The sequence below is a fragment of the Bradysia coprophila genome, chromosome II, assembly GCF_014529535.1.
Source record: "Bradysia coprophila strain Holo2 chromosome II, BU_Bcop_v1, whole genome shotgun sequence".
NCBI lineage: Eukaryota > Metazoa > Arthropoda > Insecta > Diptera > Sciaridae > Bradysia > Bradysia coprophila.
The window spans coordinates 6,015,855-6,029,809 of record NC_050735.1 but is presented as its reverse complement, the minus strand read 5'-3'; the positions used below and the strand labels follow the sequence as shown (position 1 = coordinate 6,029,809).

Genomic DNA, 13,955 nt, shown 5'->3' with positions numbered 1-13,955 from the left:
TTTGACTTGGACTTTGCCAAACAAAAACAAATTGTCAATATAATAGCATTACAGTTGATCGCTAACAAAAATTGAATAAACACAACACTGTAATACAAGTTCACCACACTAATTTCAACTGAAAGCCAGACTTCCACTTCCAAGGTCTTTAGGCAATATACCTTGCGATTTGCGTATTTTTTGGGAACATGCAAAAGTTCGTCACAGCAGGCTATTGAACCCACTAAAATCTAATTTTAAGTCACTAAAATAACTCCATAAATCTAAATGTGATACTAAGAATCCACGTGTTTCACTGAGTCCTGGGAACGATCATGAAGACATAAACGTAATCTTTTTTGAGCTTAACAGCGCAAATTTTTCGAATTTTCTCGGGTTTCCGGCCCTCTGCATGAAAACTTACATGTGCACCTGTTTGGGACGGTTGATTTAAGGCACTTTCGCTTGTAGACCTCACTTCGTTCGGCCTACAATCCGCGAAATTGCCTAAAATCAATCGTCCAAAACAGGTACACAAATGACTATTGGTTTGCGAACTTTTAAAGAACTCACAAAAGTTCACCGAAGTGCGCTGCTGGAAAATTTGGCGGGCTTACAACAAGTTTGTTGTTAGAAATGTTCGGACTAAAAATGTCAACTTATTTGAGAATTTTTATTTCTTTTGAAGAATGTGCGGTGACACGGCCTAATTGTACCGAATTGAATCATATGCGTTTTTACTGCCTTTTCCCGCATCTTCCAGTTCAAACAAGTCTGCATAAAATTTCGAAGATTTGATCGTTGCTTCATGCAAAAATATATTATCTCTTTATATATTTTTGCAAGACTAATAACTTTTGAGTTTTAAGTTCGTTTAAACTTGCTTTAGATAAGATGCAACCCCTTTCGGCAAACAAAAATAAACAAAAATGGTGTAAACCAGCACATGCTGTCTGTTTAAAACATTTTTGCATTTTTCGTTCGTGATAAACTCTGAAAGACGTTGTAGACACAAAATAGCATTTTACAGATTTGAGATTTAACGTAACATGCCTTTATATGTCTCTGTGTGGTAAGACTGACATTATGCATCAGTTCGGAGAGGTAGTATCAATTTATCTTTGCATCGATATAGATCATCTTCAAGATACGGTACTTTCAGACGTAACCTCAAATAAGTTTCGTTAAATGTTTCGTCAATTCATTTATTTGTATGAGATTTTTTTAATGTGGATGGCATTTCTTGACGTTGATGGCATTTCAAACGGCCTTGAAGATGATCAATATAAAAAATGATGCATTTGTTGACATGTGTGGATCAGCTGATACGAAATGTGTCGAGTATTTCAAAGTTGCCGATTGTACTTCATTAAAAAAGAATATATTGATTTTTACATAAATTACGTTCAGATCAGCGTTCTTATTTTCGAAAATTTCCACCACTCAGTACTCACATTTCTTTTACTACTTAAAGAAAGTTTTTAATATTTCCGCAATTGATTTCAAAGAAGAAAGTTTTTTTGTTCGATGAAATTTTAAAATTTTCCTTTATTATACGAATTTATACAATTCACTCGATCGATAATGCAAAAACAAAAATAATAATAAGTCCATGCTCATTCGAAAGAATGATTTGCAAAGTAAATAATGCGTCATTTGAATAGTAAACTTTAAAATCGCAGCAATACCAAAACAAAAGGCACTGGTTGCCTTTTATACATAGGTGTAGATATGCTCATTATATTATAAGCTTTCAAAAGTAAATATTTAGTTTGAAACGATGCTATATCCGTAATTTGTAAATGTATAGTTTTTAAACCAAACAAATCAAAAAGTAAATTGATTTTTTTTCTATTTATTTTGCTTAGACTTTTAATTTAAATATTTAACTTAACAATTTTGAGAAGCTGAACAAGTCTAAAATTAGTGAAGTTCGTTAGAATATTGATAATATTATGGTTGTAATGAATGAGAAATAGTGTTTTGAAGGCCGCGTTTCGTTACACTGCAAACTTTTGCAGTGAATAAACGTGGCTATCATCTGTAAGAGATAACGACTTCAGAAATAAACGACAGGCTTATATAGAAAAAGAAAATGTTCAAAGAATGAAGTAAAAGATTTGAAGTCAATCTATTCAAAATACTAAGAGAAAATGAAGTAATATATCCGATGGTAAAACTAAGGATTTGCTTGCCGTCTGTAAAAGGGTATTACTCATTAATCAGGAAAATTTTAATTCAGAATACCAAAAATCAGGAAAAATTTTTAGGAAACGTAAATTAGAAAAAATATTTACGAAACCAAATATTGGGAAAATGTGAAATTGGGAAAACATAAAACAAGTAACACGAAAAATATGAAAAGTTGGGAGAAAAATTAGTTTTTTTTCCCATGAGAGTTGCATAGACTCTCACCAATAACTCGCCATTCGATGATGTCGACTATATTCGAGGATGTCGACTACATTCGAGTACATCGTCTTTATTAGAAGACATCGACTATATTCGAGAACATCTTCTATATTCAATGAAGTCGACTATATTCGAGAATGTCGACTATATTCAATGACATCTAGTATATTCGAGGACATCGACTATATTCGAGGACATCGACTATATTCGAGGACATCGACTATATTCGAGAACATCGACTATAGTAGAAGACATCGACTATATTCGAGGATGTCGACTATATAACGTGACATCGACTACGTTCGAGGATGTCGACTATATAACGTGACATCGACTATATTCGAGGATATCGACTATATTAGATGACATCTACTATAGTAGATGACATCTACTATATTCAAAGAAGTTGACTATATTAGAGGACTTCTACTACATTCGAGGATGTCGACTATATTACGTGACATCGACTATATTCGAGGACATCGACAATATTCGAGAACATCTTCTATATTCAATGAAGTCGACTATATTCGAGGATGTCGACTAAATCCGAGGACACCGATTATATCCGAGGATATCGACTATATTAGAGGACATCGACTACATTCGAGGATGTCGACTATATTACGTGACATCGACTATATTCGAGAACATCGACTATATTTGAGGACATCGACTATATTAGAGGACGTCGTCTGCTTTATTCGAGTACATCGACTATATCCGGGAATAGTCGAGCATATGACCAATGCTCATTGAGCATATGAGAATATATCGAGTAAGTTCAGTTCGATTGTAATTGGAAGACAAATAAATTATGACTCGATTGTACTGGAATTCACTTCATATACATAAGTACAATATTGCGCACGCCAGTAATATTATGTTTTTTACAGATGATGTAGCGCCGCAGGCCGTGAATAATTTAAAAAAATAAAAAAGCCGGGTCGAGGGGCGGCAGCCCCCGCAAAGGGGGTCAAGGGGGGAGTATCCCCCCTTGCACGTCCTTATAACTTTTGATGTGGATATTTTGTCCCGAAACTCATTACAATTTCTGATTCATGGTTTTCTTAATGCTTAATGCTTCCTAACAAGTGGAGTTCCTGATTAATTTTTCCTGATTTGTGTTTCCTGAATGTTTCCTGATTTTTGTCTACTGATTATTGGATTCCTGATTTTTGTCTTCCTAATTAATTTATTAGCGTGATTCTTACTTGTATGGAAAAATTTTTTTGTCGATATTTGGAAATTACATACGATACAAAATATTGTGTTGGTATATGGAACATTTTTCTCTATGGACGCGATTTTTTAAAAAAATTTTTAGTGGTCACGAAAAATCACCGAAGTTTGTATGGCCTACTATGGGGGAAAAAATTTTCCATACAAACTTCGACGATTTTTCGTGACCACTAGAAATTTTTTTAAAAAATCGCGTTCATAGAGAAAAATGTTCCATATACCAACACAATATTTTGTATCGTATGTAATTTCCAAATATCGACAAAAATTTTTTTTCCATACAAGTAAGAATCACGCCTGTAAAAGATCAATGAAAAAAAGAAGAAACTTAAAGAGAGAGAGAGAGTCTAACTCATTGTGTGAATTGGGAGAAAAATAAAGAGGGTGAAATACTTGTGGAATGAATGGAAAGGATGGAACAAAGAAAACTCATCAAAAGTAAAAACTTAAGCTAGAATCGTAGTCACTCCATTTATCTCCGCTTTCATTCGTTTGTGTGACAGTTTGATGTCAAATCAAACAAAGGAAAAACTAAACACGATTCAATTTTGTCCCCACTTAGTTGACAGTACTATATCGAAAAGTCATTTTGAATCACTTTTGTTTAAATGTGACATACACGGACTCATTACTTTTTAAACGGAGGAAGTGTGATTTCACCTTTATTTTGAGAAATATTATAATGGTCGTCATTGTCGATTGTCTTTCTCCGTGGAAAGATATATAGACAGAGAGTCTAAGGGCATATTACTCGACCACAAGGCAACAACGGTTCAGAAATTGTGCCATTAGTACGAAAGCTCCTTACGAGGGCTGAAACTAAATTGAAGTCAAGGTGGTGCTAATGAATGACGTTTAAGAAACCATTATATTATGTTGTAGTGCACGTTCACTGTCTACGCTATTTAGGTAGGTATCTAAAGTGTTCCGCAACGGACGACTTTCTTTTCTATTTAATTTCACTAGACAAGGTGCCTGCTAATGACAAGATAAAGAAAATGTCTTACCGTTTACCCATATATCATTTCGTGTATCTTCCTACCAAAAAAAAAAAAACTGGAAAACTCAGCTCTCGGGTGTAATTGAGTATTCCGAAAATGTGATTTTCTTCATTGCTTGCCCGATATGAAACTGGATTGGAATGAAAATGTTGTTGTTGGCCTCTTGAAAAATTACCAAATTTAATATTTACAGCACATACCGAATATGGAATCAAATATTCCTGTTGTGTAGCTACTGGGACATGGTTTTCATATAATTTTTTTTTCTCAGTTGTATCCTTATAGAACATGTGTAATATGTATAACGTTCTGGGGTGCTGCATAAGAAATACGTCGTGTTTGTTTCAGATGTGTGTATAAGGTTTCCTTCAATTTAATTCCCAGCTTGAATTTGATTTATCTGTTTACATTTATATTATATCTCCTCTGATTCAATTTATTTCGAAAAGTTTCCAGAAAAGTTGTAAGATGTTGTAATTGATGACTTTTTTTGTTACAAATTCGCCAATTTTTCGTCTATATGTAGGTGTGCATGTCAGTCTGCCTCATTTCGATTTAAATGAGTAAAGGTTGTGGAACACTTATTGGAATAGAATTATTTCTATAGACCAGAATTCGTCCCATTACGAAACGGAAATTAGACTCGAGCGATTATTAGAGCACTGCGCCGATCAGCCGATGGACAGTTGGCGGCTGAAACGTAGCCGACACCCTTCGGCTGCCGGCTAGTATGATATTTATGGCGGCTAGCCGGCTGAATAACATAATTAAAATACAGTAGAAGAAAAGTGAATACCGTTAGGTTTACTGATTTGTGACTAGTTTTGGATTTCAAATGATTCCACACAAAATTTGTTTAACCAATAAAGGACTAATATTTCACATTCGGAATTTTTGGTAGGCACGCGATCGCCAGCTGAAATGAAATTAATCTAGGTCCTCTTTTGTTAAACACATTTTGTGTGGAATCATTTGGAATCCACAATGAGTCCCAAATCAAAATACCTGACGATATTCACTTTTGTTCTCCTGTATTGCTACAATCGAATCAAATCTCATAGAAGTACGCAAGTCAGAAGTCAGTTACAGAGATATTTGTTTCATATGGATTAGGCGAAACCGCTTCCAGTCAAAAAAGGAATCAAACATTCAACAAAGCTTTAGCTGTTTAAGCTGATCTCACTCGTACTACAACTACAACACGCGCACGTTTTACCATTTCACATGTAGTACATTCATGACTTTATTGTACTGCCCTCTACCAGTCAACAGGTGCGTACACAATTTTGTAAGCCAACGAAAAAAATTGCTGCAAAATTCTCCCAAACTGTGTTAAAACCAAAACTTTCGCAAGCCATCTTCCGCCGCCGATTTTTAACACGGCTGAGAGGGGTATCGGCGGCGGTTCCGGCTGATGTGCTTTTTCAGCGGCGATTTTTCAGCAGTGCTCTAGCGATTATTCTTCTAAGCCAGTACCACGAAGTTATTTTTTGGAAACCTCATGGAGAGTTTCAGGGCCCAGTTTTCCTAAAGAAGGTTTCCAGAGACGAATGTATTTCTCACAACGCAGGCGAAAAACTAGTCTTTTTCTCTCCTCAGAAGAAAATTCGGGAGCCTTTGGTGTGAAAACCGTTGTGTTGACATCGAGAAGCAGGAAGAAGTAAGAAAAGTTGAGCCTTAGTAAAATTTTGTATAAGAAACTATGCAAAAAAAATTAAACCTAAGGTTGTTAAAACCTCATTCGTGCCAATTAGAAATACAATGAAGATAAAGATAGAGAGAGAAATAGCCATACTTCTATCTATATTTGCTCTTCTCCAATCAAAGTATTTCTTGACAATTTTCGGCACTAGTGCTGAAATGAGATCTCCTTTTCGACACCAGTGCTGATAGTTTTGTTGATTATTATAATAATTGATCGAATTTTTATCCTATCTTGGTTTAGCTATATTTCCGAAGTATAAGTTCCTTATTTTATGCTTATTTACTTACTTAACAACACCGGTTACGAGTGCGAGAAAATGGCGATGATGTGTACAGGGCTTATGCATCACTCTTTGACTTCGTCTATTAATATTTTAATTTATCCACTCCACCATAAAAGTTAATACTTGGTCGATACCCTCAAGCGAACGGGATCGTAAATCGCAATTATCACACTGAATATCGCCGCTACAATCCGTTCAACAAAACTTACAGAAGACGAAAAAAAAATGTGTCTTTGTAAAACGACTTAAATAATCGGTTATAAAGAGAAAGACATAACATTTTATGTTTTATATTGGTGCACTTTCATAAAACGAAATATAAAATGGTAAAATTTATGAACCGATTATCCGACTAACGGATTTCGATGGATTTTCGTTTCGAAAAAGACCGGCTTGATTTCAAAATTTTTCGTTTTGATTCCTATGTGAATTTTACATTCATTTTAAGACGTTGTCCGTAAAAGTTGTTAAGTCACTAGTGTATTATTTTGAAAGTCGATTATTGGTCTTCGTTCGTCGCTGTAATGCCTGTGGATTACCGAAGTAGCAAATAACAAAAATAATCTCCGTACATAATATCCACCTCCTTCATTACTATCGTTCATTGTCCATTATTAGTAGATTAATGAACAGGTCTCCTAACAGACTCATTAAATAAATGTTTTCTACATTGGCGATTTTCAACAAAGGGTGCAACGCGTAGCGAAAATAAAGCGAAGATACCTATGTCCAATATTCAAATTTTGTCAATATAGAAAGTGGTGACACGAATGTGCAGTGAGCAACAGTTGAACATACTTATGTTCAAGGTAAGGATAGTGTGGAGGTAATTCCATTCAGGCGTGTGGTCGCCGTACATCTGATTCTGTTATAAATGACACCCACACTGACACTGTTCAAAAAATTTCATCAACATACGTCCAGTATGTATGAAATGATTGACAGACAGGTTCATTTCTGCCTTACTTCGGATATGTATATTCCAACGTCTGACATGTATATCGTACATGTCCGACGTATAATCATACGTCCTGCTCGTGACTATTCGTGTCACTCGTATGTTTATATGTCGATATACACGTCAGACGTTGGAATATACTGGACGTATGTTGACGAAATTTTTATCAGTTCACACTTTATTTACCTTGCTCATGTCCGATTTTCAATTCTTTCCAACATAGAAAGTAGTGTCACCTGTTGAACGTGAAAATCGCGAATGCATGAATGAAACAAATACTCTTGCGCCGATGGGAATTTTTAATTATTATGCTGTAAAGTGTCTTATTTCCTCTCATGTGAACATTAGTATAAGGAATAATTTTCTTTTTGTTCCGATAATTGTTCAATAAATTGAATTGAACCCAAAATGCGAAAGAATGATAGCGGTTTCTTCTCTCAAAAAGTGTCAAATGAGTTGTCAATTTCACAAAGATAACCTCAATAGATGTTTCGTTCACAGAGCCGCCCCTTGAAATGTATGAAAATTTGTGTGGCGTCTACCCATCCAATACTTTTTTTGTTCGATTTGAGGTTAGCTTTGTGAAAATTACAACTTATTTGACAATTCAAACGACATTGACAATGATATATTAAATTTTTCATTTACATGCAGAGACATCGGCGCAGATGATTTACAGTATACAAAGAAATAGTACTTTTGACATAACTGGACCGTCACATTAGCTTCTTCCGTAATGCTAATATATATTCGGCTACGTGTATAAGTGTTTCATTAATGATGCTTATACCGTCCAGTTATACTGTTCAGTAAGATCCACATACCTTCCGCTTTGCGTTAAAACTCTTAACCGAGTGTGGTATAATATGGCCAACGAATACAAGTTTATTGATATGCACGGACCGCATTTAATAGTAATATTTGCATTCAGACAGGTTCCATTTATCATGGAAGGCATGTATACGTACATGTATAATGTTACTGCACGTATAAAGTACTAAATGAACTATAAAGGCCTTGTTGCAATTATATTAACCTCGCAACCAAGTTTTGTCTGCATTGCTGCTCAAAAGAATTTTTAGCATTCAAATACCTTTCGTTCATCAGGCTCACATTATATGCAATGTATACAAAATATTATTATATATCGATTCGTGGCACGTTTTAGATCATCAAACACAATCTACTATCCAAGACATAACCGCACGGTGGAAATTGCTTTGTTGATTTATTCATTCGGATGTGTATGTGAAACTTTATTAATTTTAATGTTGACTGAGGGGTGATAATTACACTTGGATGGAATACATTAAAAGTGGATGAATGAAATGAATTTCACCGACTCATCTGGGTAGGGATTACGGCATCAATTCTCTCTATTCCTCTATTCTATGTCAACACGACCTATAGAGAACGATTCACTATTTGACTGAAAGATTAAAAGGAAAAGATTAATTATTTGTCTGTTGACGCCGGATTCGTTGCAGCGACATATTTCGAAAAATGGCAAACCCTAAAGGTGCTTTCAGTCTAAAAGAAAAATTCATCCATTTACGTAAACTCCGCCTACATTCTATTGTTTGAACACATCTGTCGAGTACACGGATGAACTAAACGGACGACTCTGAATTGGGCTTAAGTGTCCACTTCACTCAACAAAAAGTACTCCATGAGAGAGCCGTGAGAGAGCGAGCTGACAAATAAACAAATTGAGTGACTACTCTAAAGAGAAGCATGGATACTAAAATGACAACACACTCTACATCGTTAAATAAGGAACACGGAGTAAAACTTTAATTTTTTAGAATCGACTTTCTGGTGTCGACAACGAAGACAAAAATAATGCTTAGTTTCCTCTTACCAAAAAAGTACTCCGTGTGGGAGACAAAATTGAATTTTTTCAATTTTTGCTTTGTTTATTTGACAGTTTGCTCTCTCACGGAGTACTTTTTCTTGAGTTAAATGGTAACTTAGGCGACGACGTATGAGATGTAGTCGTTGTATGTCGATGCGTTTCTGGTTTTTTGAAAGGTAATTAGACCCATACCGATATTCCGGTTCTAAGCAGAGCGAATCAGCTAAAAAAAAGTAGCACGTAACAAGAGGTAGCGCATGTATACAAATATTCCATTAGGCAGAGTGAAACCATAACTCACACTTTGATATATATCAGCAAAAACAAATCTTCTTCCTGACCTAGACACATCAAACGAATGGTTTTTTATTTGCTTTAGTTTTAGCTCATCTCTATAACAAAAAAACACACATTTCAAACACAAAATTGTGTTTGAAATGAGAACAATATGATAATGAGTCACTTGTTCTGGTGAGGCAATTTTCTGAATTTAAATTTCAGACAACAGAAACACACATTTCATAATACGAGGAAGGACAAAAAAAATCGAGTTACTGATAAAGAACCAAACAGAAGTAAATTGTTAAATGATTTTGTGCTTCAGTTATTTCGATGACTTGGGATCTTACTTTTAAATGGGAAACTTGTGGAAAAATGTCGAAAAACCAATTTTCTTGGTGTCGCATGAACATGCATTGATAACTTTGAGGTGAGCAATTCTCAAGTATCAGTTTCATTGATGTCTCGGGGCGTATCGTCTCCATTAAAGATTCGATATGAAATATCCACCAGAAACGCATTCTCAACTTTTCGAACAGTACCGAATCGCTGAATTAATTACTGTGGGCAAGCACAATAGTCCCAATCGCTGCCTACGTTCATGTCTACACCTTGTCATAACCTCATAACGGATCATTCATAAATTACGTAACGCTTTTTCAGTGCTGTCGTCATAATTGAATTTTTAATAACTCCATAAATAAGCACTCTACAACATTAAAATTATGTTCTACTCCCCGTTTTTTGGGAGGTTTATTAAGAAGACAATTTTAACTTCAGTGAGTTCGCATTTTTGAAGATATTAAAGATTCAATTGAGATGACAGCACTGAAAAAAGTTACGTAATTTACGAATGATGCCTAAGTGGTAGACGATTTCCATAATAATTTATTACATAGCCAAATGTGGTACACTCATCAAGTATAGCATATGCATTGAACACATGAACAGCCCATTTTCTTGAATATCATTATTAAATGCAAGGAATATCAACCGAATCTGTGGCTAGGTATGCTTCAGCTGTCTAAAGACTAACAAGAAGTGTGAATGTATGAGTGGACCAGCTGATAAAACGGCTGGCTTAGACATACATTTTGTTGACATTAGCCTTATAATCCCAACTTCTTGATTTGTTTTTGAAGAAATTCGTAAGTCTTAACGAAAAATTAATTCCTAAAAATATGCCCTGTTGTGAAATTAAGGGAAAATCGTTCAAGACACAGTAGAAAGGTAATGTTTTAGTTAGATATCCACTCGTAGGCCCATAATAAATCAGGTGAAACCAGAGATTTAATTAATTTTTCCCTTCCGTATTCTCCCTTTGATGTATTGTCCAATAATTTATTCCTTTACTTTGACAATATACCCTTTGCGCACTTTAAAGCTTTCTGTTTTTTTCGCGTGCAGGAAATAGTGGAAGGAAATATATTCAATCCAAAATATCACTGGCTTAGAATCCTTAGAATCCTTAGAATCCTATGGAATGCAATCGATTGATACTTTGCTATAAATTTGAGAGTTACAATAAATTGCAAAAAATCAAAATCGTTTTTTACGGATTTTATCTAATCGAAATACTTGATGTTACGGTATATATACATACAGCAACGCGGTATTAGAGATATTATACAAATAAAATTACGTGAAAAGAATCAAGCATATGTCTCAGATAATTTTACTTTTTCTTCTTCTTCGTTCGTATCATGTCTTTTTTTGTAAAAGGCGAAACGCAGTTTACTATATTATAGACGTACACGATGGCATAAAAATATAACAAAAATTCTTATACTTCATCGGATTGTATAAATAGATATATTTACCGAAAAAACGTATACACTTCTCAAATAATATAACCGCCGTGCGCATACTGTGACGTTGAGTACTCGTTGATGTTTTTTTCCCATCGTGAAAAGAAATTGGTCGACAAAGATTTTGCAAATTGTCGCAACATTAAAGTAACGTCATCTATGACTGTATCGACTGTATAAATATATAATTTCATTGATCGGATGTGATGTGGGTTGGAATGAAAGAATTTATTGGGTGCTGGGTGGTTTAGAGGGTTTAGAGTATCCGGATGATTTCGACTTAATAATTTACTGTTTTCGTGCTTTCTGCATTTATGTTTCAATTCATTGATGTTATAGTATATCCATTGTCTACATGGACCCATCCTGTCGACCCTAATTACATTCATAAAATCCAGCTATTGTCCGTAAGTAAAGCTACTACCAAGAATAGCCTACAATTCAATTGTTTAAATTACTAGGTATTGATTAATAGAAAGCTTCGAGTTGCATTAACTAGCCTTTACTACGAATAGCCGAGTGAAATGTAATTACAGTTTGAACCCTTCTGTTTCAATTTACCGTCAAAAGCATTTCATTACAACATTCCGACCGTTTAGTTTTGGTGAATGTTGAATACGACGGGAAAAAGTCACATCGAATCAATTTTTTTGTTGTCACTCATGCGCAGTGCTGCTATGTGACGTCACAATTCAATAATCTAAATTGCTTCTTCCACCGCACACCTCATTTACTTATATTTTGCTTTGGAGTTTGGTATACAGATAAAAATGCAAACACACAAAGAAAGAGCGAGATACTGTTGTGTATACCGAACTATACTATACTATATGATGCCTCATGTGCATATGGTTATATATATCTCGGAGGTTTTTTTTGGTATTATGCCAGAAAATATTATGAACGTGAGTCTGAGCATACCATCTATCTAAAGGTTTATGCGTATAGCTATATATAGAGGTGTAGGTAGATATATACACGGTTAGTACAATCGTACAGCTCCATGTTGTCCACGAAATGGGTTCGAGAATACATACACAGTATTTTGTATACAAAAGTGTATACATCGCGCACACAAGCATATCGTTCTTAGGTTTATTTGATTCTCGTTTTTTTTCTTCTTGAATGTTTTCTTCAACCTTCACCCCGCCGAAATTCACAACCGTTTCTCCACATTTTACTTTGCATGAATATCTTAACAAAGAATTTAATGCAAGCTGTTTTTTCCGCACCGTTGCCATTTTATTTCGAAAACATTTTGTTCTTGTGTGCGAAGTGCAAAAAGCAAGTCTTTGTTTGTGTAATGCCGATATGCATAATATGCATGATAAAGTGCATCGAGAGAAAAAGAAGAAGAAGAGAATGGTAGGTATAAAATAAACAAGCGCAAGGGTTGCCGCACATTGCGTCGTAGAAGACTTAATTTGTTTGTATAACGGTGTGTGATGGTCATCAACGAAGCAGGGGGCTCAATCATTAATCATATTTAAATGCTTGATTTAGGAATGTGAACGGGAAAATGTTTCTAGGAAATTGTTTACACACAAACAACTGTTTCTAATTGGAATGGTTTGAAAAACGGTTCTTATTTTGAAAGGAAAAGCAGAAAGTTTTCTTGTTTTTCTTTCGTAATTTCCAATTGATTTCGAGATGGTGTATTACAACAATCATTTTGTAAAGTAGCAAGGCCGAGGCAATTACTCATACTTTGTTGGGAAGGTGCTGTCTACAATTTTATAGTATGGGAAATGATGAAAAATGGGTATAAGAGCGTTACTGAGGAACTCAATCACCCAAGTGAATCTCATTTTCCATCATTTCACTTTTCCAACATTTTCTCTCACTATTTCATCTATTGTGTCCATATACAAGACAAGGATGTCACTTTAACATATCAAAGGACCACAGACCTCATTAGAAAAATGTCATTTCCATTGTGTCATTCCGTAACATAAAGCTTGTGCAAAAGGTTGATGTGAAGAATTGCAACTTGAAAAGATCGAATTTTCATATACATATCTGTGGACACCATCCCTAATAAAGATCCACTATATACGTCCATGAAATTCTCAAGTAACAGCCAAAGAATCTACGACCTCATTCATGACTCATAAAAGTTGATTTATGTCATCCGAATTTAACCTTAACATAACCCATAAATCCGAAAACAGTTACCAAAAAGACAACAAAAATTTTTTATGAAAACTTATGAGCAAAAAAATATCCACCATCCAAACAACTTTCTAAATACCAAAATTGGCAACATTGGAACTGGTTATGCTGGAACGAATGTGTAATGTGAATACGTAACAGAATAGTATTCTTAACGTATTTCACAGTGACGATGTGGTAGTATATTACAGAAAAGTTGGCATTCATTTGGAACATTTGCCGTTTTGATAATCGGTAAAATGTTTACCAACACTAAAGCTA

At 34.8% G+C, this 13,955-nt stretch overlaps 2 protein-coding genes and 1 long non-coding RNA gene across 3 annotated transcripts in view; 2 read left to right on the top strand and 1 right to left on the bottom strand.

Moving 5' to 3' along the window:
• The window catches only part of LOC119069155, a 30,358-nt gene extending 23,338 nt beyond the window's left edge, over window positions 1-7,020 (bottom strand). Inside the window, exon 1 of the mRNA XM_037173063.1 lies at window positions 6,627-7,020. The gene's annotated coding sequence lies outside the window, so the exon portion shown is untranslated. The remainder of the gene's footprint in view (window positions 1-6,626) is intronic.
• LOC119069183 (odorant receptor 94b-like) overlaps window positions 1-13,955 on the top strand; it is a 416,993-nt gene that overhangs the window by 83,188 nt on the left and 319,850 nt on the right. The window lies entirely within an intron of this gene.
• The window catches only part of LOC119069466, a 22,044-nt gene continuing 21,200 nt past the window's right edge, over window positions 13,112-13,955 (top strand). The window contains exon 1 of the long non-coding RNA XR_005086337.1: window positions 13,112-13,131. This is a non-coding gene — a long non-coding RNA (uncharacterized LOC119069466). The remainder of the gene's footprint in view (window positions 13,132-13,955) is intronic.